Source organism: Calonectris borealis, chromosome 4, assembly GCF_964195595.1.
Source record: "Calonectris borealis chromosome 4, bCalBor7.hap1.2, whole genome shotgun sequence".
Classification (NCBI taxonomy): Eukaryota; Metazoa; Chordata; class Aves; order Procellariiformes; family Procellariidae; genus Calonectris; species Calonectris borealis.
In genome coordinates, this window is record NC_134315.1 from 39,033,270 (window position 1) to 39,059,086 (window position 25,817).

Genomic DNA, 25,817 nt, shown 5'->3' on the forward strand with positions numbered 1-25,817 from the left:
ATTTTTTGTAGTTTATGTGAAATATGTAAAATTTACACCTGTGTGGCAACAGATAATGGTGACCTGATATATTTCTGAATGACAGAAATATTATTAGAAATATTAATGTGAAGTTAGCCTAATGTTAAGTCTTGAACTTAAATCTTCAGTACTGCAGCTGAATGATTCTAACCTAAATTAAAAATTGGCACTCGTAAAAAAGCTGTTGAAACAGGAAAAGATATAATGTAGTGCATGAAATACAGAAAAAAGATTCAGCAGAAGTGCTGAAATAAACTATACAGACTAAAGTTCTGGCACTGAGAAAGTTGGCTAGAAAAAATGCCTAAATATTTTATTTCAAAGCTATACTTTGAAAAACAAGGAGTTTGTTAATAAAGGGCAGGTATGGGGGGAGCTTTCATTTTTTAAGTTAATATCATCCTGCAGAAGACTGGAGTAATAACTGTAATGTAATTTCATTCATCATCTTCTAATACAGCATGTCCTTAGCAGTTTAAGATAAACAGATCAATTTAAGATAATATATGATATACTAAGGTAAACATGGTATTTCTTGTGATTTATTACATGTTGCTGTAGGATTGTTTTCTGTCCTTTGTATATATAATTGCAACACTGTCCTCCTGTAAGGTAATGAATTCAGAATGCTGTACTTTTTCATGGATAGTATTCTGAGGTATTAATTACAATAATAAAAGGAAAAAAATCACTGAGGAAAATAAATTACAGAACAGACACATATATGTAAGAGATGATGATATAACTCTGGTTGTTATAATTATGTTAAAAGGGTTCACAGTTTCTTCCTTACTAATATGGGTATTAGTTATTTAAAAAATTGATAATCTGTATTTAAAAATTAACTTCAGTGTGTCTGGCCTGACGTCACCATTTGAATATCAAAATCAATATGAGTCACAGAGTTTTGAAGTGCTTCCTCCATTTTTTATGAATTTTACCACTCAGCTGTACAGAGTGGACTACTGGACAAAATATATCATTTGCATTTACATGTTCTGCAAATCCTTGCCCATACACATTATATACAATACATTACATCAGCAACACAGCACAAAGTTTTCCTTTCCTGAATTCCATTATTCAAAACCCTTTTATGTAAACAATTTTTGAAAATGATAAATCCAATGGGAAAATACCTACTAATGTCAACTGAACCAAGATATTGCTCCTACTAAGTTGCAGGTTTGTACGACTAAATATTATTTGTCTAGTAAGAAATTTAGAAAATCAGGAGTATAGAAGAGATTCAGGATTGAAGTAACTTACAAGAAGAGCTCTCCTGAACGGAACTGAAGGATTACCGAAGTACTTTTATGCTAATTACAGGTAAGTTATGGAACTATTTTTTGTAGTACAATCAGCTTTCACATAGCTTATTACAGCAACATGATTTTCAGAATACCACAAAAGGGTCTTAGAAGCTGTTAGTGCGAAAAGAAATAAAGCATTATATATATTACATACAGGTAGCATGCCAAAAGCAAGGAAAGGTAAAAAGCTCATAAAAATTACAGAAAGTATCAATGACTTCTTTTTCTGCAGTATAGGAGAAAGAAAAAATATTTCGAACATGTCACATTGCATTACTTTTTGTACTACATCAGCCTGTTTTGTTATATTTTCAGTTTTGTTTTGAATTAATGCTGCCCTATATACATTTCCATGTTTGTTTAATAATACATGAAGTAAGTTTACAGTCTTTTTATGTTTTTCATCAAAACACTGCTGTACTCATTGTGATAGATATAAACATAACAGTTTCTTCTCTGGTAAAGATTTATTAAAATACTACATTTGTGGAATCACATTTTGGGATTTTCTACTTAGTTTTCTGTTGACTGTGGACAATCCCTAGCACACGAAAACTGCAAAGAAAAACAAATTCCCACAAGGAAGATAGTACATTTTGATATTAAAAATGTTTTCGTTTCACCAAGTAATAGTGATGCACTACATAATCTAATGAGATTCATTCACTATAGATATGAAGAAAGGAATCCACAATATTCTGACATATTAGACTATGCCCACTGTTGGTTTTGCAGTGCTAAAGAATTTCAATTTTTAGTATTGTCCTAGGAAACCAATACCTAAGTCCCCCAAAATATTGAAGTTGAATTTTAAAACTTTTGTATAGTTCCATTTGTATATTTCAGGAGTTTAGTTTAATTTGATTCAGCTCGATGGAAATTTAAATATATAGATAGTGTATATTTTATAACTTGTGTGATATTTTCGCCAAGGGAGGTTTAGATTGAACATTAGGAGAAATTTCTTTACTGAAAGAGTGGTCAGGCCTTGGAACAGGCTGCCCAGGGAAGTGGTTGAGTCACTGACCCTGGAAGTATTTAAAAGACATGTAGATGAGGCCCTTAGGGACATGGTGTAGTGGGCATGGTGGTGTTGGGTTGACGGTTGGACACGATGATCTTAGAGGTCTTTTCCAACCTGTATGATTCTATGATTCTATGATTTTGGACTGGTCATGACAAACCAATCCTTATGATGGGTATTTTGCCACTTCACCAAAGCTAATCAAAGGTTAAAACTATTTTTTGGAAGAAATGTTTTAGACCAGTCTTTCATACTAGTATGGTATTACTGAAATCAGTGGCATTACTCTGACGATAAAATGCATTTTGAAGCTTCTCATGTGCACAAAATTTTGCCCAGTCATAGAAAGGAATCAAATGCACAACTTGGTCTTTCTAGCTTTTGGCTACAATTACATATTAAAAACTGTAGCAAGTAACAGTAATATGACATTTTTCTTCCTCTTTCTAGTCCTAGTTTATGCAATGACAATGTTTATTAGCAATTTCTTCTAATGACCAGGGAGGAGGGGGGAAAAAGGGATGTAGCATAAAGGAAATGCCACATAAAATATGTTTTAGATGTGTCCATGCTTCTTAATCAATTAAATCTGAAATATCTATGTCCTTGACACAGGTACCTGTTATCAAGACTGTTACAAGAATGATTAGAATCAGTGCTGCCTCCAAAGCATTTGCTGTTTGAAGAAATATGAATTAAAACAGAATAATTGAAAAACAAAGTTTAGAAATTATTTTGATTGTGGTGAATTTAATGGAAACAATCATGAATTATGAGCATAAAGAAACTCATGTATTACTACTATTTGCTTTAAATTAGCTTAAATGGTCTTACAGGTGTGGTCTTACACATCTTTAAATAAATTAAAAAAACACCTTGCATGGTTATTTCAAGTATTCCATGAGAATATGCTCTTGCATATTTGAGAATATGCTCTTGCAACTGTACACCTCAGATAACAGTCATTCCTGTACAGTTTTCCTTCCATTCAAGGGCCTGCACTGTATTTTATGCATTTCCTTTTATTAAGCCATTACCATACAACTCTCTGAAAAGGACTCATTTCTACAGCAGATATTATGGTTGGTTATTACAGTAAAAAGGCATACCAGTAACTTAAAAATATTTAAGAATACCCGTAAGACAGCTCAGGATATCTCAATTATTATCTTGCTAACCCTTAAACACTTGCTATACAAAAAAAGGAAATTTTTATTTAGTTTAACATTTCTTATTTCAAGACAGCTTTGCTTTTTCCACTAGATATCCTAAATTTTAATACAAAAGACATCAGATTAAAAGTATCAAGTACTGCTGGTAGAGGAAAATTTGTCCACAGCAGCCTGATAAGGTCAGAATGATATGACTCCTCTTATTTATGACTATCAGTCTGTAGCCTGCAGACATTTCCTAATAAAACTCCAAGATATCAGTAAAAATTTTCAAGCTGTCAAAAAGAGCAAGTCATTTAAATCCATTTCACCTGTGTACTACTTCGAAACTCTTTGTTGCAACTATCAATTTGAGTACTTACTATTAAAAAATTGCTGTTTCCACATTTATATCACCCTGCAATTTGTTGCTGTAATCTAAACAGAGGATTCACAAGTTGATTAAGGGCAAAATCAAATGAAGTGCCTTAGAGCACTTGTCAGCTTGAAATCAATTCAAGTTCCACCTAGGTAACCTTTGCAAAAACAAGACTCTTTTCCGAAATGGACAGTGCTGAAAACTAATACATCCCAGTCATAGAATATTTTTGGGTTTTAGCCCAGTATGTTGTTTTCTATGTCAAATAGGCATGCTGACGAAGGATGCAAATATTGCGAACATCCATAATTTAATATAAATTTGACAAAGGGAAAAACAACTTTTGGATACAAAATTGGCCCAGGAAAGTCCAGTCTGATCTGAGGTGCAGGTTAGATTAAAGGAAATTGCTTTAAGATTGCATTTAATATTTTTATTGCTTGTAGTTTTCACTTTTTACTCTTAAAACATTCATTTCAAATACACTGTAATTTAAATTATTTAGTGGTTTACAAAACAACCACATTAATGATAAAATGTAAAATGTTTATCTCATTTAAACTAATGATCACCTCTTCTTTGCAGGCAAAAAAAAATCTTTATGCAGTCTTTCCCAACAATTTTTTCTGATACTGAAATAAGCCGCCTGTCAATATTAAATTACTTATTTTCATAGTAAGAATACTGAAAACAGTAATTTATCTTGCCAAAAACATATCTAAAAACCGATTTAAGATTTTCAGTTAATTCCTGCTAAATATTTAGATCTTTAGCTGAGCTCCCACAAGCCACAGGTGAAAACATTATTTAGTTTGAAACCACCGCACTTCATATGAAACAGGTATCATGAACTACCAGGCCAAGAGCAAGTAGGGGCATGTTTTGGCTTGTGCTTTCAGCCTTGAACAGAATTCAAAAACTAATATTACATAACAGACTGCTTTTATAAAGGGGAATGACACCTTTTAATGATAGCTTTTCATTTTTCAGCTTTTACTATAATAATAACAGTAAATCTTTTGGCTACAATTAACTTGCACCTTTCTCTATTATAAAAAAAACAGTATTGGAACAAAGCTTTGAAATTACTGGAACAGTACATGTAGGCACTTTGAAACTAGTACTGAAAGAAACAACTTCCATTTCAGCTTTGTTCCCAACCTGACATTCATCAATTATTTCCTAGATGAGTTCTTACTGATCGTTACTTAACTGCAATAAAAATAGAACCAAACCTCAGCTGTGTAAATTGGTATAAATTTATTTGCTTCAGTGAAATTGTACTGATATAAGCATCAGTACAGTTGCTCATTAGCATTGTTTTTGAGTTAACACCTGCATATTATACTAGTATAGTAAAAAATAGTCAGGACGCAGATAAGTGTTAGGGGTCAGGAGAAATAAATAAAAACTGGTATGCTTACAAGGAATCACTTGTTGCTTGAACCACAGATAAAAAAAATGAGCATCAGAAGCTGGAAAAAAAAGACTAATGGCAATCACAAGGTGTAACAGTTACTTAGAGCACAAGCTATTCAGAATGAATCATATTTGCTCATGGTTCTCCTAGAATATCAGAGTCGGGATGCAAAATTATGAACTATGCTATATTAATGGCAAAGAAACTTCATATTAAAAATGTATACATCTGGCTGCAAAAAGAAAGCTGAGGCTGTGTTCTGAACACTACTAGGGTCATATAGCAATCTGGCTCCTGGGAAAAATGTCAGGGGTCCCTAAGGATGCTCAGTTCCAAGATACGTATTGCTCTCTTCTGCAGAGGAGAATTGAGTACTCAAATGAGATTTATGACAGGGTACTTTCTGGCTGCAATTTCTGCTCTCCATAAAGAAAGAGGTCAGACCACTTAGATAAAGTAGCTCTCAACAAGGGAAAGAGTAAAAAAAAGTGTACATATACATATACAATTTTAACATACATTTTGATACATGTACTCATATTTAAAATATTTGTATATATATGTAAATATTAGTATATGTGTGTGTGTGTATATACACATAGGAAATAATCAGTGGACTATTCTTGTCAAAGGCAGGGTTAAAGAATGTGATTCCTGAAATAATTGGCCTAAGAGTGACAACACAAAATCACAGTGTGATTTTGAAATGGGTAAAGGTAAAGGTTTGGAAAAACACTGAGGATTTTTTAAACCAATATTAGAAGGGAAATTTTCCCCAGCAGTCGGAAACTATAATGGTGGTATCTAAAAATGAGCTACTTCTCAGTGATGTGGGCAGTGGAGAAGGAAGGGAAAACAGGAACTATTTGAGATCTGAACTGAAATATTTGAAAATACAAGTCATTCTTCTGTCCTTATTTTCAACTGGTTTCAGGGCTGATATCAGTGAGCCAAAGTTTTCAGTAAATTCCTCTACCACCTTTTGAAGAAAAGAACTAAATAGCTCTGTCTAAACCTTCTTCACTAAAGCTGTGCTATGTTAAACAGTTTGGGACCTCTATTTTTGCAGTGCAGGCATACCCGTAGTTGTTTGGGAGCAACAAACAGATGGTTTGAAAGAGAGATTTATTAAGTGTCTAAGATCTAAATTAATTTTAGGTTGAGATTAAAGTCTAACAAGGTAATTTGGGATTGTCCTTTTGGCAGGTGTTCATTGCTAGCACTTTTCCCACAGAAACTGGTTCCTTAATAACCGAGAGTTACAAATGGAGTAAAGGGAAGGCTCTGAAGAAAGCTGGGAATAATTTGTCGGTTTTCTGCCAGTTGATAGTGAAGAAGACTCCCTTTGTTAATATCCGCTTAAGCTTTACATGAGAGGGGAATGTTTATAAGTTATGTCGCAATTTTTTGTTTTATACATCTTCCACAAGCAAGATGTAGGACTCTGGAGCCCTATTAATAATCTGGGGCAGGATGGGAGGCCAGGTAGTAGCTCATCCTAAAATTGCAATGATCGGAGAAAGAATGGGTGACTTGCACTGTTTTAATAACGCAATACAATTCCAAAATGAATTAAAGTTTCCAGATTGTTAAATCCACATGATCCTCTTATTTTTCATGCTATGAGAAAGAAATGCCTTGCCAGAGAGCAATATCAGTTTCACAGAAAGTATTACAAAAAGGGTCCAGTTTGCCGGCTTTATGTCCTGGGCTGTGAGAAATGAAAGCAGATTGCAATTTTTTCCCAAAGCTGTTAATTACTAGAAGTTTCTCCTCTCAGCAAACCAGAAGCTTTAAAAAGGAAGATTGCTGAAAAATATACTTATGGGATTACGGTTCTGTGTAAAATATACATACACATACTTTTTTAGACATATTTCAGTGTAGGCAATTAATTAATTAGTATAACTAAACCCATCAGCTTCTTTCTCTCATATAGGTATGGCTATAGTTAGGACAGTTTAAAATTAATACAGATGGAAAAAGAATAGGTTGCAGGGGTTTGGGAATTCAGTCTTCTCCTAATCAGATTGATATACTGTATCATGAAAAAGCAAGCAAATAAAAAATAAGTCCACAACTTTCATGACGTTGTTATGTACTTCTTTAGAAGAGACAAAAGGCTTTCTTGCTGTACAGACCTCAACTTCTACACTTACGTGAGATCTCCAAAGGGAATAAATACTTTTCTAGTATTTTCAGCATCTCAGGTTTAGTTTAAAATCAAAATTGATGTGACATGACAAAGATAAGTACACAAGAAGAAAAGGCAAATAGTTGGGTTAAAGTAAATTCAAAAGCTGATGTCTTGTTCCATTATTTATTTCAGTCAGAAAGACTACGTGGTAGGACTAAGAAACAAAGTCTAGGCTTAACATATCACAAGCACTGTCTAGTTTCTCCTTTTATTCAGCACTGGCACATTCATAGGTTTTGAGTTAGAATAAGACTCTCTTACCAATTAACATATGTGTTATACATAGTTTTATTGATAACAGAGGATGTGAAACACATCTCTTCTGCTATTCACATTGGAGCTGAGGAATCCTTAGCAGTGAACACATCAGAAACTACATATAGGATAAAAACTTTCTCCTCTTCTCAGGTCTTTTATTCATAACTTGGATTAGGGAGCAAGAAAGTTAGTCAGCTGACTCTTCTGAGGTGCTAAGATATCATTTGGGGCTTCTCAAAATAGTGCAGCTTTACTAGTGAACTGAATTTGAGCAGTAGTACAAGGCAACCTTTTCTTGAATTGGTTTGGTAATATGGTGAGAATCCTGTAAGAAACTTCGCTATCATCTCCAAAGTAGATGAATGAGGAAGCACACCAGTGTTACCAAAGATGTGATTTATTAAACTGATTCCATGTCTCCATGCCTTTTACACTTTTCCTACTTAATAAAACAGTAAAACGGGGTGCGGCAGGGGGGAATCCTTGTATCTTATGCACAGTTCAAAGGAGTAATACCTTAAAAGGACAGAGCTGCTACTGATTTAAAGTACTGCAGAGAATTTCCAAGCAATGGAAGTAATTCCCAAGGCAATTCGAAAATTCTTGGGTGAATGATAGAAGATTGACAAATACCTTTGCATAAAACCATGAGACTTCTGGCTTTCTGTCATGCATAAAAACCTAAACATGTTTGTCATTTAGGTTTCTGCAATAGCTTTTTCATCTTCATTTTAATTTCATTTGACAATTTCACTGCTGTCAATTTTATTAACATTAGCTGTTGCTCTTCCTTGAAAGTATTCATTTCTATCCATTTTGTAATGTCACCTGAAAAGCTGTGTTGCTTTTCTGGAGATGGCAGGACTCCATGTTTATGACTCAGCTTCAGCTTGATACTCTTAATGGACTAACATGAAACCACTGACCTTAAGAGTATGTTTTTCATGCACTCTTAATTGTTGTTCGCTGTGATGTATGTCATAACCTTCTCTCTAAGGACACTGAAAGGCATAAGATGAAGTGCTGCGAATATATTTACATTAAGTGTTTTATAAATTCAGAAACAGCAAATTATACTTTTAAAAGGAGTAGACTACTGTTATGTATGGGGTATGACATCTTTTAAAAATGTTATCCATCCTTTTGATTAATTCCAGTAAGCTTAATTGATTACATGAAATGAAAAAAAAATTTCTATTTTCAGATAAATATTATGCATTTGGTAAACACAACTGTTGCTTACATCTTTTGTGTTTAGCTCTTGTTGTGGAAACACTGTTGTCTAATACAAGTATTTAGTACTGATTTACCAAGTCTTAAGCATTATCTTTGTACTTGGTAGATACAGAGATATCAACAACAGTAAAATATAGGGATATGATGTCGTTTTAATGTCCCAGCTAAACTAAATGTGAGCAATATGAATAAAATTTAATTGCTATGCTATTGGGAATGGTAACTAAAGTTAGCAATAAACTTCATTAAAAAAAAAATTAAAAAATACATTTATCCCATAAATAAGTTTTGCAGCAAAGCAGTTTCCCTCTCCAGTTTAAATTGTGATGCTTCTTTAAATACTATATATTTTAAAATTATAGTAATCCTGCAATGCTTTGATATAACAGGAATTGTTGCATAAAAGACTTGGTTTTGACAGCATGCAAAATGCACAATCCTATATATTCCTATTTTTGATTTTTTTTAGTGGCCATGATTTTTACATTATCTAGAGAGAGGACTGACTTTACAGGATCGGACATGGAGTACCTTTGCAGGGCATTTATTAAAAACGTGTATGAAACTGACTCAAGAAATGAGTCACACTTCCTTGTGAATTGGTTGGTTAATACTACTTCCAAATACTTACTACTAGGAATACAGGACAAGCTGGCTTGCGAAACAGTGTTAGCATAAAGTCAATCCAATAAAGATCCATGTTTAGCATCCTGTAGAAAATCCTTGATATGTAACTTTTCAGGTGAAAGCTGTTAGATAAGATTAGTATTTTAACACAGAAAGGTATTTTAAAAGGAAGACTGGAGAAATCAGATAGATTTAGGTAGTTGAGAAGACTGAGAGGGAAGAGAGGGTTGGTGTGGTGAAGGTTAGCAGACTACGGAGGGTGGTTGAGAAAAAATTGTCCCAGTTTGTTCCCACTTTGACCCCTCAATTATTCTTACTTCAGCTCTATTCCAGATACAGGTGAAAGGGTAGTGAATAGACAATCAATTGCATGTGTCAGACTTCAAAGCTGAAGAACCATCAAGACTCAAGAGAAATCTCATAAGATCTTCCCAGTATAGCAGGTTTAGTGGATTTCTTACAGGGGATAGAAAAGCTATTTGCTCCAAAAGTCCTTCCAAAGAACATGGTTTAGAAGAGGAATATCAAACAATGGCAAGGACAGTGATAGCTCAGAGGAAAATATTTTGGTTTTTTTCACCACCTAAGATGAGGGCAGCGAATGGGGGAATCTAACATGGCTGAAGGAATATTACTCTTCTGAATGCTTACGAAAAAGGGAAAACAGTAGAGAGTGGGAACTGTATTCTAAAAGTTTGGGTATACTTCCTGTTGAGTTTTTTTAATTATTTGCATGGAAATAATTAGTGAAGGCTATTTTAAATACACTGATCTATTAAATATAAGTGAAGAAAACACTTTTGTGATTCATATTATCTACAGTTAACTGAAGTAGAAGGGTTTTTTAGATAATGTGTCTAGCTTTATAAAATATAGAGGGAAATCACAATAGTAAAAATCTAAAAAAAAAGCAAATGTTTTTTCTGGGGAGACAAGCTGTTCCTTTTCACAAAAGTTTCAATGCTATTACAATTTTAAGAAACAGTCATTGAGATCGTATAGTAGAGGATTGTAAGTAAGTTATATTAGGAGGAAAGGAATGTGGTTTCTGACCTTAGGTCTCTGTCCTTAAGCAGGTGAAAGTAGTTGCATCCTCAAAAGTAAAGTATGTGATGGTAACACATTTATTTATAGCAGTTAATGAGTTCTAAGGTCATGATCTTGACTTACGTTCTGTGAGGAACGTTCTATCCGGCAGGATAATAGAAATTCTTGTTGCAGTAAATGATACCTAAATATTGTGCATGTACGCTATTACGTTCTTCAGCCAAAATTAATTATTTAGTCTTACTTAAAATGGATTTCATATTAAAGCAATTTAATTTATCACTTCTCAACAAAAAATGCAGACGAAAAGATACTTTGATACATTTTATCTACATATCTTGAAGTACTTTATGTGTCGTCTTTAGCTTCACAGCACTTCTAACGGGTAGGCAGACATTCTAGCTGTAATGTTAGTCTGCAGTAAGTTGTGACACAGGGAAACTATGACTTGTTCTTGGCATGCTGTTGACCAAGGAAAAGCCAGGAATAAGATTCAAAGCTTCAGATTTCTTATCTTCCAATATTAAACTGTAATCTGGTTTTTTCTGTTATCCCTACACATAAACCTGATGTTTACCCGTCTCTTACAACTGGTATGAAAGCAAGAGAAAAAGAACAAAAGAAGGAAAGAAAGATAGATAAACAAGCCTACATAGATTATTTTAACTATTTCATATTTCTTCTCACTTTTATGACTCTCTTTGTATCCCAAAGAGATATTCAAGAGTTACGTTTTATATTCCGAGGGCAATAAGAACTGTAATACAACAGCAGTTTTTGGTGGCATGATGGCCAACTAGAGATAACTGTAAGACCTATTATAAGATGTCATAAGTTATAGTAAAATGTATGACTGATACATGCAGTAACAGCAGCATGAAATACCAGTGCTTTTAATTAAAAAGAAGCATATTTAATGAGACAAAATCCTCATCATTTTTAAGAAACAGAGCTTGGGAAGAAGAGACTTGCAGTTCAGCAGAAGGGCACCTTCTATTTCAGACTGGGGCGAATTTTCCTGCAATCCCTTTCCCTATCATGGAGCACTGCTGTCATGGAGATTTGCATGACAATCTGTCAGCAGAAAGCCCAGGGTGATCACAGCTCCCAGGATAGCCATGCTGCCATGAAAAGACAGAATGGCAGTAAGATGCAGACATTCTCCATGTATTAGGGGAAGTTTCAGTATTCCATGAAGTGTAAGCATTCCCTCAGGGTCTTGGTTTCAGATGTGCTCCCATGCCACCTTCCAGACAGTTTCACTCCCAATCGCTGATCTTTGGGAAGTGAATGCCCATTCATCTTGACATTGTTTTTAACACAAGCCAAACAAAAGCAAAATGCAAATTCAGGTGTTTGTTTACAACATGAAAAATGGGTAACAGCAAAGTTTACATACAGCGATAAAAGAAGATCACATTTTACAACACTTATTTTATGATCAAGTATCTCTTGCTCCAGTATTTGGCCAACCTGCTGAATTCCTTACTCACACTCATTTCTGGTTAAATTTCTTGGAAGAGATTAGCTGAAGTGGCCAACTCTTTCATAGACTCCTTTTTGTTTCCTTCAAACCTGAGGCAGTTAGATTCATGTAGTCTCCTCAAACCTTATTCCTTCCTTAGGCATCCAGAGGTAGTTCTGGCACTCTCCGCACCTAACTGTAGATAATCATCTTCTCTCTGGAGGTGTAAGTGTGGAAGACTAGGTGCCATTTACTGTACTCAGCTATTAATGACTCCTTGACTCTCTGAATAGCACTATTTCTTTCTGTATACATTTCAGTATGAAGTATCTCTGTTCACTGAGCCATAGTTCACATAAGCTTGTAAACTAAGTTGATACAAAATACTTATTATAAATATATAAAAATAGAATGAATTTTATGAATGAAGCTTGTTACTGACTTATGACAAGACAACTTTGGGCTGAAAATCCAACTGTGCTGAAAAATATCCAAAATCTACTTTTAAGACATATTTCAATAGACACTGTAAACACACAGATCTATTTATAAGTGTCCTGGTTTCAGCTAGGATAGAGTTAAATTTCTTCCTAGTGCTGTGTTTTGGATTTAGTATGAGGAGAATGTTGATAACACACTGATGTTTTCAGTTGTTGTTAAGTACCCTCCTAGTCAAGGACAGCTCCCGTGCTCTCCCGACCAAGCTAGGTGCACAAGATGGGAGGGAACACAGTCAGGACAACCAGCCCAGCTGGCCAACAGGGTATTCCATACCATGTGACATCATGCTCAGTATATGAACGGTAAGTGTGATCCAGGAAGCAGCGATCGCTACTTGGTTATCGGTCAGCGCGGGTGGTGAGCAATTGCATTGTGCATCACTCATTTTGTATATTCTATCATTATCATTATTTCCCCTTTTCTGTTCTATTAAACTGTCTTTATCTCAACCCACGAGTTTTTCTCACTCTTACCCTTCCGATTCTCTCCCCGTCCCACTGAGGGGGGCGGGGGCGGTGAGTGGCTGGCTGCGCAGTATTTGGCTGCCTGCCAGGTTAAACCACGACAATAAGCTTCTGTCATTTGGGTAGATTTTAATATTAGGGACAGAGTTTTGCCCATATTCTGAATTTCAGCTATTCATTAAAATATATTCTAAATTATTAATTTATTTTACTACTGATTTGACTATAGTAAGTGAAATTCAGGGAAAAGAAAAGAGCAACACAATTGTATTTGCACAGATCAAAACAGGTCAGATTACATTACAAACTGTTCTGAGAAATTTTTCAAACACATTGAAAGGCTTCTTATCAAGTATCATAGAAGACCTAGTGAACTGAAACCTGACCGTAAGATATCTGATAATGAACTGAAAAACAAGAGTGCTAGTGCATGCTTATTAAAAGTTCTGTAGTAATTCTTCAATTTTTAATTTTTTTCCTTCAACTTTTATAAGATCCTCTATCAGAATGTTCTAGATTCTAGATTCATAAACATCTTTTCTCTAGTATTCACTGGCACAAATCCAAAAAGATAATTTCTTTAAAATTATTTAATTGCTGCTATACAAAATATGGCATATATAGAAATATTTTACCTGTCTATAAGTAGGCAGAATCTGTTGCCAAAGAGACGTTGAACACTCTATCATAATACTACATACTGTATACAATTAAAATACAAATTCATGTGAGAATGAGAACATTAATCTACTTGTGTTAAGGAAGTAATAAAAATGATTAAAAGGTTTTTTAGACACTAAAAAATGTGCATATTTCACCTAATACAATTAATTGCAAAGCTGAACTGGATATGCATAAAATCCTTAAAATATGATTTGGCTATTTTAGTTTTTATGCTCTAATACTGTATTTCAAGCATTAAATACAATTCCAGAGTCATTCTCCATAGTATATGTTAAACAAAAAAACTTTTGTATTTAGTATCACTTCAGTCTAACAGACTGAATAAATAAGCATGTTTTCACAAACTACTTTGCAACTGAAACATTCCTTGGTGTTCCAAGACAGTACAGAAATACACATAACTAAACTAGTGATCAAGAAGTGAGAAGTCAGAAGGAAACGACACATTCTTTAATGCTTTTTACCTGCTGCAGATGTCAATGGTATCATCAGTAGGCTCAGATGCCTGACTAGATGCAAGTGATGGGCCCTGAATCAATACAGTGCCATATACTTTACAAAGAGATTGCAATTACTGACTTGGAAAGCACTCTTGCAAAATTTCAATATTAGGTCAATATACTAAATGCCTCTATTTTGATCCATGTTGTGTAGCTCAAATGAAGAAATATATTTTAAGCTTCTTCTTCAGACAAGTTACTAAGTATATGCAGAGATGATTATTATAAAAAGATGCGCAAGTGCAGGAAGCGCAACAGCGCACACCAAAACCAATCTTTTATATTTATAAAAAATTTTAAAAATCAAAGCCTTTTCAATGAAGCAAATGCTATTTTTCAATTATATCTTTACGCTTCTTTGTTATGTCTAGATGCACTTTTACAATTTCATTTATTTTTTACATGTGAGAGCAGGTTGTATATAAACACTGACTCTTCAAAATTACAGTATACACACATATCTATATATAAAAAAGGATATATAGAGACAGGCATATAGTATGTACACGTATAAAAATATGTAACTATTACAAACACATATGCTTTGAAAGGAAATGTAGCAGCTGTAACAGTAATTCCAGGAGAAAAACCCAACTATGTGGGGCTAATGTATTTTGAATGGAAAACTCCATGGTGACTAAAATAATTCTTCACTGACATACACTTAAATATTCTGCACATTACTAAGAGCAATTTCTCTCTTTTTTTAAAATGCTTTTTTTTTCCTTATCACTAACAGAGAAGGCTGTTTCAATATGAGAGGAGTACAAGATTCAGCACTTTGTTTTAGTATGGAATTCAGACAATTTCCAAACTTAAATACCAAGCAGACCCTTAGCCAGTTTGCCTTGTGTCACAGCCCTAGTCAATGGTGCTCTGCCAGCTTTGCCAACTAAGAATCTGCATTGAACTTAAATATGTGTTTTCGCTGAATGAAAACAAGGTTCAAAACTGTGCCATTTCTTACTAAACTATCCTGAATGAATAGTGCCACCTGCTGAAGCCCCAACTCAACGAATACTTCACTGTAAACTAAGTTTTGAATGCAGTTAGTTCTAAGTGCTTTACTGATTTAAGGCCAGAATTGCAATTATCATTCCCAGAAGCACTTTCATGTTCAAAAGAAGCTTCCCTTCCAAGTTTTGCTATTTTTGCTATTTTTTTGCTATTCCTTCTTAGCTTCATAGCACAATAGCTGCCTCATAGACTAGTAGTGAAAAAAGAAAATCCAACCTATTTCCTGTTATGTGATTCCTTCTTTGGGCAAAACCATTGTAGCTCTCTGCAATTCATATACGGCTATGTTGCTAATATACAACTTCAGCTGTCATAAAACATTCAGATATCAGACATATCAGAAGAAAAATATTAATTGCCATTTCAGCAAGGTGCTCTGAGTAACAATTAACAGACATTGGCATACAATATCAGTCTCTAATGCACTTTCAAAATGCCTTCTGTCTCTATTAATCTCATTTTTAAATAAATTAGGAGGAAGCTGTTTTAGGCAAGAATAGATCTATTTCCCAGTTTAATCAAACTCTTTGGCCATTCACACATGCCTGTAAAAATTTGCTATTGGTTTTGGTCATTTTGAAGGAATAGATGGCTATGCATGAAGATGAAGAAGCAACTTCCTTCACCTCCTTTCAGTATGCTGCCAAGTCAACACTATACTTGCTGAAAATGAGACTTCCGTCATCACTTCCCTGCTGACGCATATTGAATCTTAGCTATTTATAAAGCAAAAGTTGTTCTGTGGAAATTGCTCAAGAGGGAAGTTTGGGTTTAATGGCAATATGACAGATAAATGTACAAAAGATATCGTCCCTTGTTTGTAGCCACAAAACTGAGTGCAAATTGAAATCTAACTATTTGCATCTCTAAGTGTTAGGAATACATTAGATACCCAACTTCTTCCTGCATATGTATTTCAATCCTTCACAGAAAACTCAGAACTATGTTTAAAAAAACTCTGCAGAAAGAGTGTTCAGGAAGAATAAATATAGATTAAACATTTGAAATGTCTTGCTAGGTTGATTTCTCTCACTCAATCTTTAGAACTCATAACAAATACAAAATACCATCATCAAGTCTATTCATGTTGGGAAAATTCATAGATAAACATGGAGTTTTGACATGGCAACAACCATTGCTCTAGCGAAATTTCATATAAGGAAATTAATTTGGCTTGGTTACTGTGTGAATATAAATGGACCCACCAGGACAATGTTGGTGTTAAAAACCAGAAAACTACAAGTGTCAATCAAAGAAATAAAGCAAAAAAGTTTTCAGGAGGGCTTTGAAATGCAAAGGTCTTAACTGCAAGAATTATTGTGAAATTTCTCAGCACAAGTAAGACCAGATCCACAAAAAGACTCATGGATACAACTACTGCATTGAGCTTCTGAAGAATTGCTGAATTAGGAATTCAATGTTCGCTTGTAATTTGTGCCCTGCAATTCTCTTGAAAAAATGTTTTGTGCACTGCAGAATAAAAAAGTTGATTAAATTAAATGCAGTAGGTAAACTTCAGAAGAGCTGTATTTTTCAAGAATGCAATATCCATGAAACAATTAAAAGAAAAAAAAAGTCTACACATTATTAGGAGAAAGTAGAGCTCTGGAATTTTACACACCAGTGTAAACTCAAGTAGTTAATAATAGCAAGAAACCTCCTATTTCCAGTAGCAGTATTATGAACTCTATGAACAAAAGGCAACATTTTAATCAGTGAAGTGGTAACTTACAAAAAGATATGTAGTTATACCTGTGAGATACAGAATGAAAGGAGAAAAATAATAAACAATGGATGGATGGATGAATGGATGGAGATATCTGTGTAAAAAAGATTATCGCAATCATAAATTTTCTTTAAAAATTCTAGCTTTATATATTACTGACAGAAATTTTATAGTAGTTCTTCTCTAAAAGTGTAAGGTGAAGAAGATCATAAAAATAACTTCTTTTCCCTGAAACTATGCCTGACCTCTAACTTGGCCAAGAGTTACAGATCACATTCTCACACTAGCAAAATGATGATTTAAAAACAGAAAATGTTTTTTATAAAAGCACATGTCACATGTTCATGTACATTCTTTTCCATTTTTGTGGTGTATTTGCACCAACATTTAGTGTTTACAGCATCATTAAAAACAATTTGGTGAGAACTATTATGTTTAAGCAATGGACAATTAATTTCTCCTCCACCCAAAACTCCCCTTGACAAACCCAAAACCTAAAAATGTCTGTAATCAACATATGAGACATTTCAAATAAGAAAATATGAGTAAATCAAATTTCCAACAACAAAAAAGGACAAATAATTTTACAAATGTGTATTTGTAAAAACAATCTCACTGAGAGCATTAGTGAAAACAAACAAAATGTTATTCACTGAGAAATATTTGCCCAGAGCTAATGAGGTAATTTTTTACATTTTGACTTTGCACTTCTGTGACTTACTACTATGTCTGAATTGACTGTGGAGAAAAATAAGCAGCTGGTTTATATTTCCAACTAACATGTTTACTGTGTTGTTGGTTTGTATACAGCATTTAGAAAAGCAGAATCCAATAGACCTAGCTAAAGGAAGGTGTCATACTCCATGAGAACATCTGCTTTCCTGTACTGTTTTTGTCAAAGCATGTACCCTTATTGAATATAAGAGCATTATTGAAAATCAAAGTACTTTTTTTTTGGTCTTGACAATTCTCAACTGTATGTTGAGTCAATGGCCTGGAAATGATACATAACGATGCTGCTTAGCAAGGATTTGCAAAAAAGGTTGAATTTAGAATACAATAGCATGTTAAACACATAAGAGTTGGACACAATCCATTTTTGTTGTTCTCACAACTTGTAATGTTAATTTTGTACTTTGTTAAATATTTACCATGTAGGAAGGGATGAAATTACTGGAAAGAAAGCAGTATGCTTAAGAAAATACAAACCACAAAAACAAAGTGAAAAGATAAAGCCCTTAGTGCACATCAGTCATCTAAAATTCTATTAAATGAAAGTACCTATATCTCCATACTTCTTCAGCCAAGACATAAATGTTATGAAAACTTGAAATATTCAGGTGCTTCTGAGAAAGAGCTCTGTAGTATTTGCATCTGGTTTTACAGTGTACATAGTGTCACAGACGAACCACACAGATTTTTAAGTATATTGCTACTGTATACGAACAATTTTGTAGGCAAAGACAAAAAATATGAACTATACTTTTTCACGTAAGACAGTAAGATAATTTATTGAACTACTCACACTGGGAAAAAAAAACATTCAAGAGAGAAATTAAGGAATCTGAGACATTACTTCATAAGAGTATTAATAGGTGACATGACGGATATTGGCAAGATACAATTATCAGTCTTGATAATAAAGTTTGACATACTAATAAAAACTGCTGATTCATATTTCAGTTCAAAAGTAATGGATCTGATAAAGCGTCTGATAATATCTGTATAAATTGGAATGGATATCAGCATGATAGGAATCATCCTGATGTGTTTAATGTATTTGAAATTTCATTATCAGAGATACTAAAATAGGTTATACACAATCAAGACAGATTCTAATTCTGCTCACAAACAGAATATTTCTGGACATAGATCATGTAAACACAATTACCAGTTTCTTATAACCTTATAACATATTTCCAATTTTTTTTTGTAACAAATAATTTTTTCAAGCTCTAAAATGCATCACATTATTCCAGTGACAAGTTGAAATCTTTCTTGAACATTTTAGTTATTGTCTCTTGAGTTTTACATCACCCCTTTCCAGTTTCATAACATCTTCAGTTACCCATTACAGTATGAGTATCGGTGGGATAATGCAGTTGCCATGGTTCCTGTGCGAAGTAGGGAGTCTGCCCCTCACTGTTCAGGGAAATGGCAGAGGTTTCTGCATCTCTCTTCTACACTCCAACAAAATTATACTAACATCCCACTGCATTATATACAAAAATACAAAAGTAAATACATTTTTACTGTTAGTAACATCCAGCTAACACTGGATGTGGCTGTCTCAGCAACATATTTGAAGACAAAGTGTGCAAGACAAACAGCTAATGAAGGTATAAAACTAGGGAAGGTGATGGCATAGGAAAGGTTTGAAGAAACAGCTTGACATGCATTTTGGAAAAAGCATTTCAAGCACAGGGAGAATCTGTGCTCTTCACAAACAGAGAAAACCATCATTATTCTTCAAAGACTTAAATGTAATTTCAGAAAAACTTGTTGATTCAGAGAATAAGAGCATAGATATCAGGAATGGGTTGTATAGCTTCAAAGGTTAAGTATAAGACCAGAAATAAAAGCAAAAAGTGAATTTATGGGCAGAATTTCAAACTAGACAAAGCATTTTCCAGCTGAAATCTGCATTGCAGGTGACAGACTCAAAGTACAAATGTACTTTCAACCTATAAACTGCACCATTTTAATTCCAGTAACATAAAGACATTTCAACTACTTTAAAAACCAGGTAGATTAAGAAACTTAATATGAATTTCAGCAACTCAAAATGTGTTTCTTCAGCAAAACATGTACATTTGTTTCCTGCCTTAGTTTTCAGCCTAGCTCTCATCACCTCTATAAACAATATAATTACATAGACAATATAATTGCTTAGATTAATTTGAGTTCTGTAATCACATCTAGCTATATAGCATTCTTTTTGCTAAATATGAAAGAAATATCATATTCTATGCCAAAATGTAGCCAAGTTTGTCAGAAACCTGTTTTCCTGCATCATTTTCAATTGTCAGTAGCACTATCACACCAATTATGAATTACTTAGATCACTATTTTTAGAATAGTCTTTCATATTGACATGTAGTTTTATTTCTCAAGATACGACATTAACACAAGCTTTTCAGTTGATCCTCCATAGATTATGCTGCAACACAAAGGTACTTATTCTGGAATCACATAATGTTATTTCTGTAAAATTGGTTTTAGCATTGTCTTGGACTCTAGGTAAGATAGTCTACAAAGCAGATTTTTCTGAACCTGGTTGTATTTCTTAACGGGCAGCAAAAATAGATTACTTTCAACAACTTCAAAATTTTCTCTAGCAAGTTAGGAAAATTATCATTTTTCATGGTACAACCGCTCTCTTTACAAGTTTCCTCGATAAAAGAGAATTTAGTAGAAACAGTTACAGTCCTGTATGTTAAAAATATTATACTCCTGTGTGTGCTCTTTTAGAGATGACAGGAAGACTTAATTTATTTACCAAATACTTGCGCTAGAAGCCCTGTGAGAGGTACAGGTTCTTCATTTTATTATGCATAATTTCTCAGAGTGTAATATCAAGGCTAAAATAAACTGTTGGGCCTAAGCTGGAATCAAATTCATTTTCTTAAAATCATGAATATAGTATCTGATTTAAAACAGTCTTCCTTCTTTTCTTCATTGTGAATTTCTAGCTGCTCCCAGGGTAGGCACTTGCACGCCTGTGTCTGAGAGGCTGATCAAGAGGCTGATCCAGCCAAGAAAATGTCTTTCTTGTTGTTTAAGCTTAATTTTCAGTCTAATCAGATAATTGACCATATGACCCCATGGATACAAGCTGCCATTTTAAGAGAAACAACAAAACAACAGCATAGAAGTATGAATCTGGGAGGTCACAAGGGAAAATCAGATCAGTGCTTTAAGAAGCTTTCTTTTTTTGAGACTGCACTTAGAAGACAGCCAGATCCAGAAATGCCTCGAAGCTGGTCTCTGTGCTCATGCCCCATGCAGTCAAAAATCCATATATTAAGATAAGCAAGGATACCTAACGGGAGTAAAGGAAGGAAGAGAAAGACAGCTGAAAAGAGTGATGCATACAGATCTCAAGAAACCTGGGTTGACAGTAGCCTCAAAAGGGATACTGAGGACCTGGGGACAAATAAGGTGGTTAAGAGGTGTAGAAAGGGAAGAAAGGGAACTGGGGAAGTGGAGGGAGGACTCCAGAACAACGGGGCTTAAGGGAGATCAAGCTGATTACACTGGGAACTGTAATTGTAATGGGGGCGGGGGGAAGTTTGGGGGGGACTCCTCTTTTCCCATCCAACACCTACTTTTGTTCCGTCATATCTAGTCTACTTCCTCCCAGTACTCACAAACCCACACTGCTTCAGCTTCCCACTCACTTCCCTTCCACACTCAGTATGCCCCTACTGCCCGGCTTCTGCTTCAGGCACGTCTGCAAACTGGAAAGGGGCAGAGCTTGGCTAGAAAATTGGACTGAATGACTTGGTGGGAAGGACAATCCAATCCTGCCACCGGAGGTGGACTTGGAGGCAGGAAACAGTGACTGCCTTTCTCAAAGAAAGCAGACATCTGTGTGACTAGAAGACTAATCCCTGGACTAGCCAGTTTTTCTCCTCTCCCTAGGCAGCTGCCTATTTTTTCTGTAACTAATAATGGCTTATTGAGTTTTCTATCTGCCTCTATGCATGGTAAAAATAAAACTCCATCAAATAAGATACCTATTCCCACCAAATTCAAAGCGTTTGCAATATTTTAACTTAACTAGTATTTGGATTCAGGGCTACAGCAGATGTTTCATCTTCTTTTTTGTTCTTAAAGGTTCATACCTACTATTGCAAACAGTAGGTATTACAGTAAGGTCTCATTCTCATTCATTAATTCTTCTCCAAATATCCTAATAAAATATACACCGGATCTGTATTTAGAACCACAGGAAAGACCTACAAGCCAAATGGATTTGTAATAACATCAATAGATTGCTGTGAGGTATCTTTATGATTTGCAATGATTTGAAGGTTATCTAATGATAAACATAATATTTATTTGTGATAAATACTGATAAAACTTCTTATTACTACTTGGTTGTTTAAATAACTAGGATTACACTTTGTTCATAAAACTGTAAAAGGATTAACATGGTGTTAATGATACAATAATAATGGCCAGGTGACAGATTCCATCTACAATGACCTTTTGATCATCTCCCTGATTCTTTGCCTTTTATTACGTCTGCACACTCCTAGCATTTTTCACAACTCTTAAAAAGAGATATTCATCTCAATTCTGTTAGAAGGGCCACATTTCAAGTTCGCTATTATCAAGTATGCCATTTTCACACTACAGTAGGACAGGAGTGGTTTTATGGTATGTAGCAAATATGATTTTTTTAATCTTTCAACTCTCCGTCATTTAAGAGATTGCTCTCTCTACTGAGTTGTGGGCCCAGTGACTCTGTTTTTTCACACACAAAGATAAAAGGTATGACTCATGTTCACTGAGTCCACTAAGACTCAGAACAAAGTGAAGGTTTTCTCTGGGGACTAGAGACTTTCCCATGACCAAATTCCTGGAAATAAACCGAGTTGTCCCTTCACAAGTTAGCAGGGACCTCAACACCATTCCTTATCATTCTCTGATGCAGAACTCCCTCTCTCCCTCTCTCTCTTCTTTATGAGTAACTTGGCCTTTATCTTTACTATGACTTGATCATAGGACTTGAAATCATCCAACCACAGGACCTCATGAGATGGCTGGAAAATCAGATTATCCATTTTAACGCATTTGTAAGAACTTAGTAAAAGAGACAGAGACTTACAAATAGTCATTGGCTAAAACAAACTATATATGTGGCTCTTAATATATTACTGCATTTATATTTCTCACTCTGGGGTTTAAAATGTCTTTTAGGCTTCACATTTAATATTTCACATTAGCCAGTTTAGAACGATCTGTGGAAAAACATTCCTTGGTCAAATGCACAGGTTGTCTTTATTTTGTTTTTAACCCAGACTGTCAATCATGCACTGGTTCTTATACAACTTACTATTGATCATTAATTAATTACAATAAAAACTGAACCGCATCTTCAGTACTTAAAAGCCACGATGATTCCAATGAAAGTATGATGATTTATACCAGATAACCGCAAAGCATTTCACACATAACATACCAAAGATAAAAAAGGCAAAAAGCTGGAAAAAAGGTTTTGATGAACACAGACTTGGTGAATCTTGGTGAATCTGAGACATTTTTGTGCCACCTACTCTGCTATTGCAGTTTGCTAGTCTACTCTCAAATACGTATGGGTAAAACAGATGCACCAACACACTAGTTATCTCAACCATAATCTACAAGGATTTTTAAATGAAATTTACAGGTTCTAAATATATGAACACCTTCTTTGGCTATATAAGCCTAGCTATGTTCTAGCTAGGGTTCAGGAACACTAGTTTTTGATAAGGGAACACCAAATCTTGGAGGACAAAGAGAGTAAACAATTGCAAAAGACAAATCTAAACTTGAGTATAAATATGCATGTCTGAGTTCTTGCTTCCCCTTAACATTCTTTCATTATCTTCCATAACTGCTGCCACAGAGGGAGGGTACTAATACATTTTTTTACCTACCAAAGCTGTAAAAAAGTGCACCAGGCCTGCATGGCAGGCTGATCCATCTTTGAAATAGTCTGTTGTTAATTGTTTCTGTTGCTACTAGTAATGGAGGACTTGTCTGTACAGTAATACCGTCTGTAATAACAGCTGCAATCTTCTGTTAGATATGCCCTTAGCAATTTCCACCATTAAAACGGAAGTTTTAGAGAGTATCAGTTATGTTCCACGTGTTATTGAAGGTTTAGGATCATAAGATTATTTCTGTCTATCTACAAGCTGTAGGAATTAGAAGCATCTTGGGACAGACTGACTTGAATGAAAAAAAGGAAAAGATCTAAAGGTCATGCTTTACCTATGCCTGTGAAACAATATACTGAAGTGTTCTGTGATTATTTCATTTCTAGATACAAAACTGAGAAGGAAAAGACATTCTATTAAGATCATGTAACGGAGTACTGTCTTACTATTTACATAGAAAATAACTGTGTAACTATATACATAAAAGAATGATGCAGTTCCACAGAATTTTGATCATGAAAATTTGTGTAGATATATCATCTCAATGTAAATACATTATCTCAACTTTGCTCAGATAAAAGTCAGAGATATTTCTATAGCATTCATCAAAGGACTATCTGAATGAAACTCCAAAAGTACATAATTTGATACTTATTTTCTTACTCTTTGCCAGCTACGTTATCTGAGCCAGAGATACATCTATCTTCAAAAAACAGATTATTTCAAATGGCTGTTGCTTTTTAAGTAGAAAGAACTTGGCTGTTGTAGGCTGTATGCATCTTCAACTCAGCTTGGTCCTGATGAGGCATTTGTACCATCTTCAGTGAGTAATGAGACTATCTGAGAAAGCAGATGGTGCTCAAGAAAATACTTTTCAACAAAAAAAAGGGAAAATCCTAACTGTTGAGCTAGATAAGTTTGCTACTTGGTTGAGGGCTGAGTTTTATGTCAGAGTACGTAGGCAAATATATTGACAGAAGTAGAAGCTCAATGAGGAGAGAACCAGAAACTTCTCTGCATGTTCTCTTTCACAGACAAAAGAATTCTTAAGCACCTAAGTTTGATCTTTCCCTAAGGTTATCCGAACATCTGCTCTCGCTGTAACAAAATAACAACTTGAGTATCATGCCTTTGTTCTGCAGGTTTCTATTTCCATTTATTCTACAAGGGAGCAAAAAAAAAAAAGTAGTTCTGATTTTTGTGATTTTACTTGATACTGGAGAGCTTGGGCCTATTTTCCTTGAGAGACACCTTCTGTTTCTCTTCCAGCAGTATAAGCTGTACTTATGCTGGAAAACCGGCAAAATTCTTATTCTGGAAAACCAGAGTAAGAATCTTGGTTTTTTATGTTGCAACTATAGGGGAAAATCTGCAGTTCTGGAGTGACTGGCTATTATTTGACAAATATATTTTCTAGGACAAGACAGAAGAACCATGATAAAAATAAAATGTGTCTGTAACTTATCAATCCTGGCAGCAGTTCCACAACATTTATACAATAATAGCAACACTTAAAGACTAAATATGGCCTCTATTTCTTCCAAATTAGAACTCTCCTATTTTTATTTAAGTACAAATTTATTTCTGCAATTATAGCCGTTTCCAAATTAATCCAAAATATTCATTTTACTATCCTTAAATATATAAACATATTGTTCTCAAGTTACACTGTCATGCCTAGACAATGAAGTTTATCTGTGTGATCACTACTGTTTTTAACTCTTTCCTATACTTCAGTATAAGAAAGTGAATAATGACATCTGTTGTTCTGAATTTCTTTTAAAAACTGCTTTATGAACATTTGTTCAGTCTAACTCTCTAATATATAAAATACAGAATTTAAAAATATGCATTCAGTGCAACAGATCTTTAAATCTACTAGATCCATGCTGAAGTAGGTATCTGTTAAAATCCTCTCCTACTCCCAATTCATTGTAATCCATGCCATAAAAATGTGATGTACAATTTAAGGTTCAATTTGTGTCCTATATGATGTTCTGTATCAGAATTCTGTTAAGCCTTATTTTCTATTTACGATGAGTGAAATTTGTTCCATGTAACCAGCATGTTTTAATGCAAATATTACTATTATAAATTATATACTTCTAGGGCTAATTTTAAAGAAAAACATATAGAA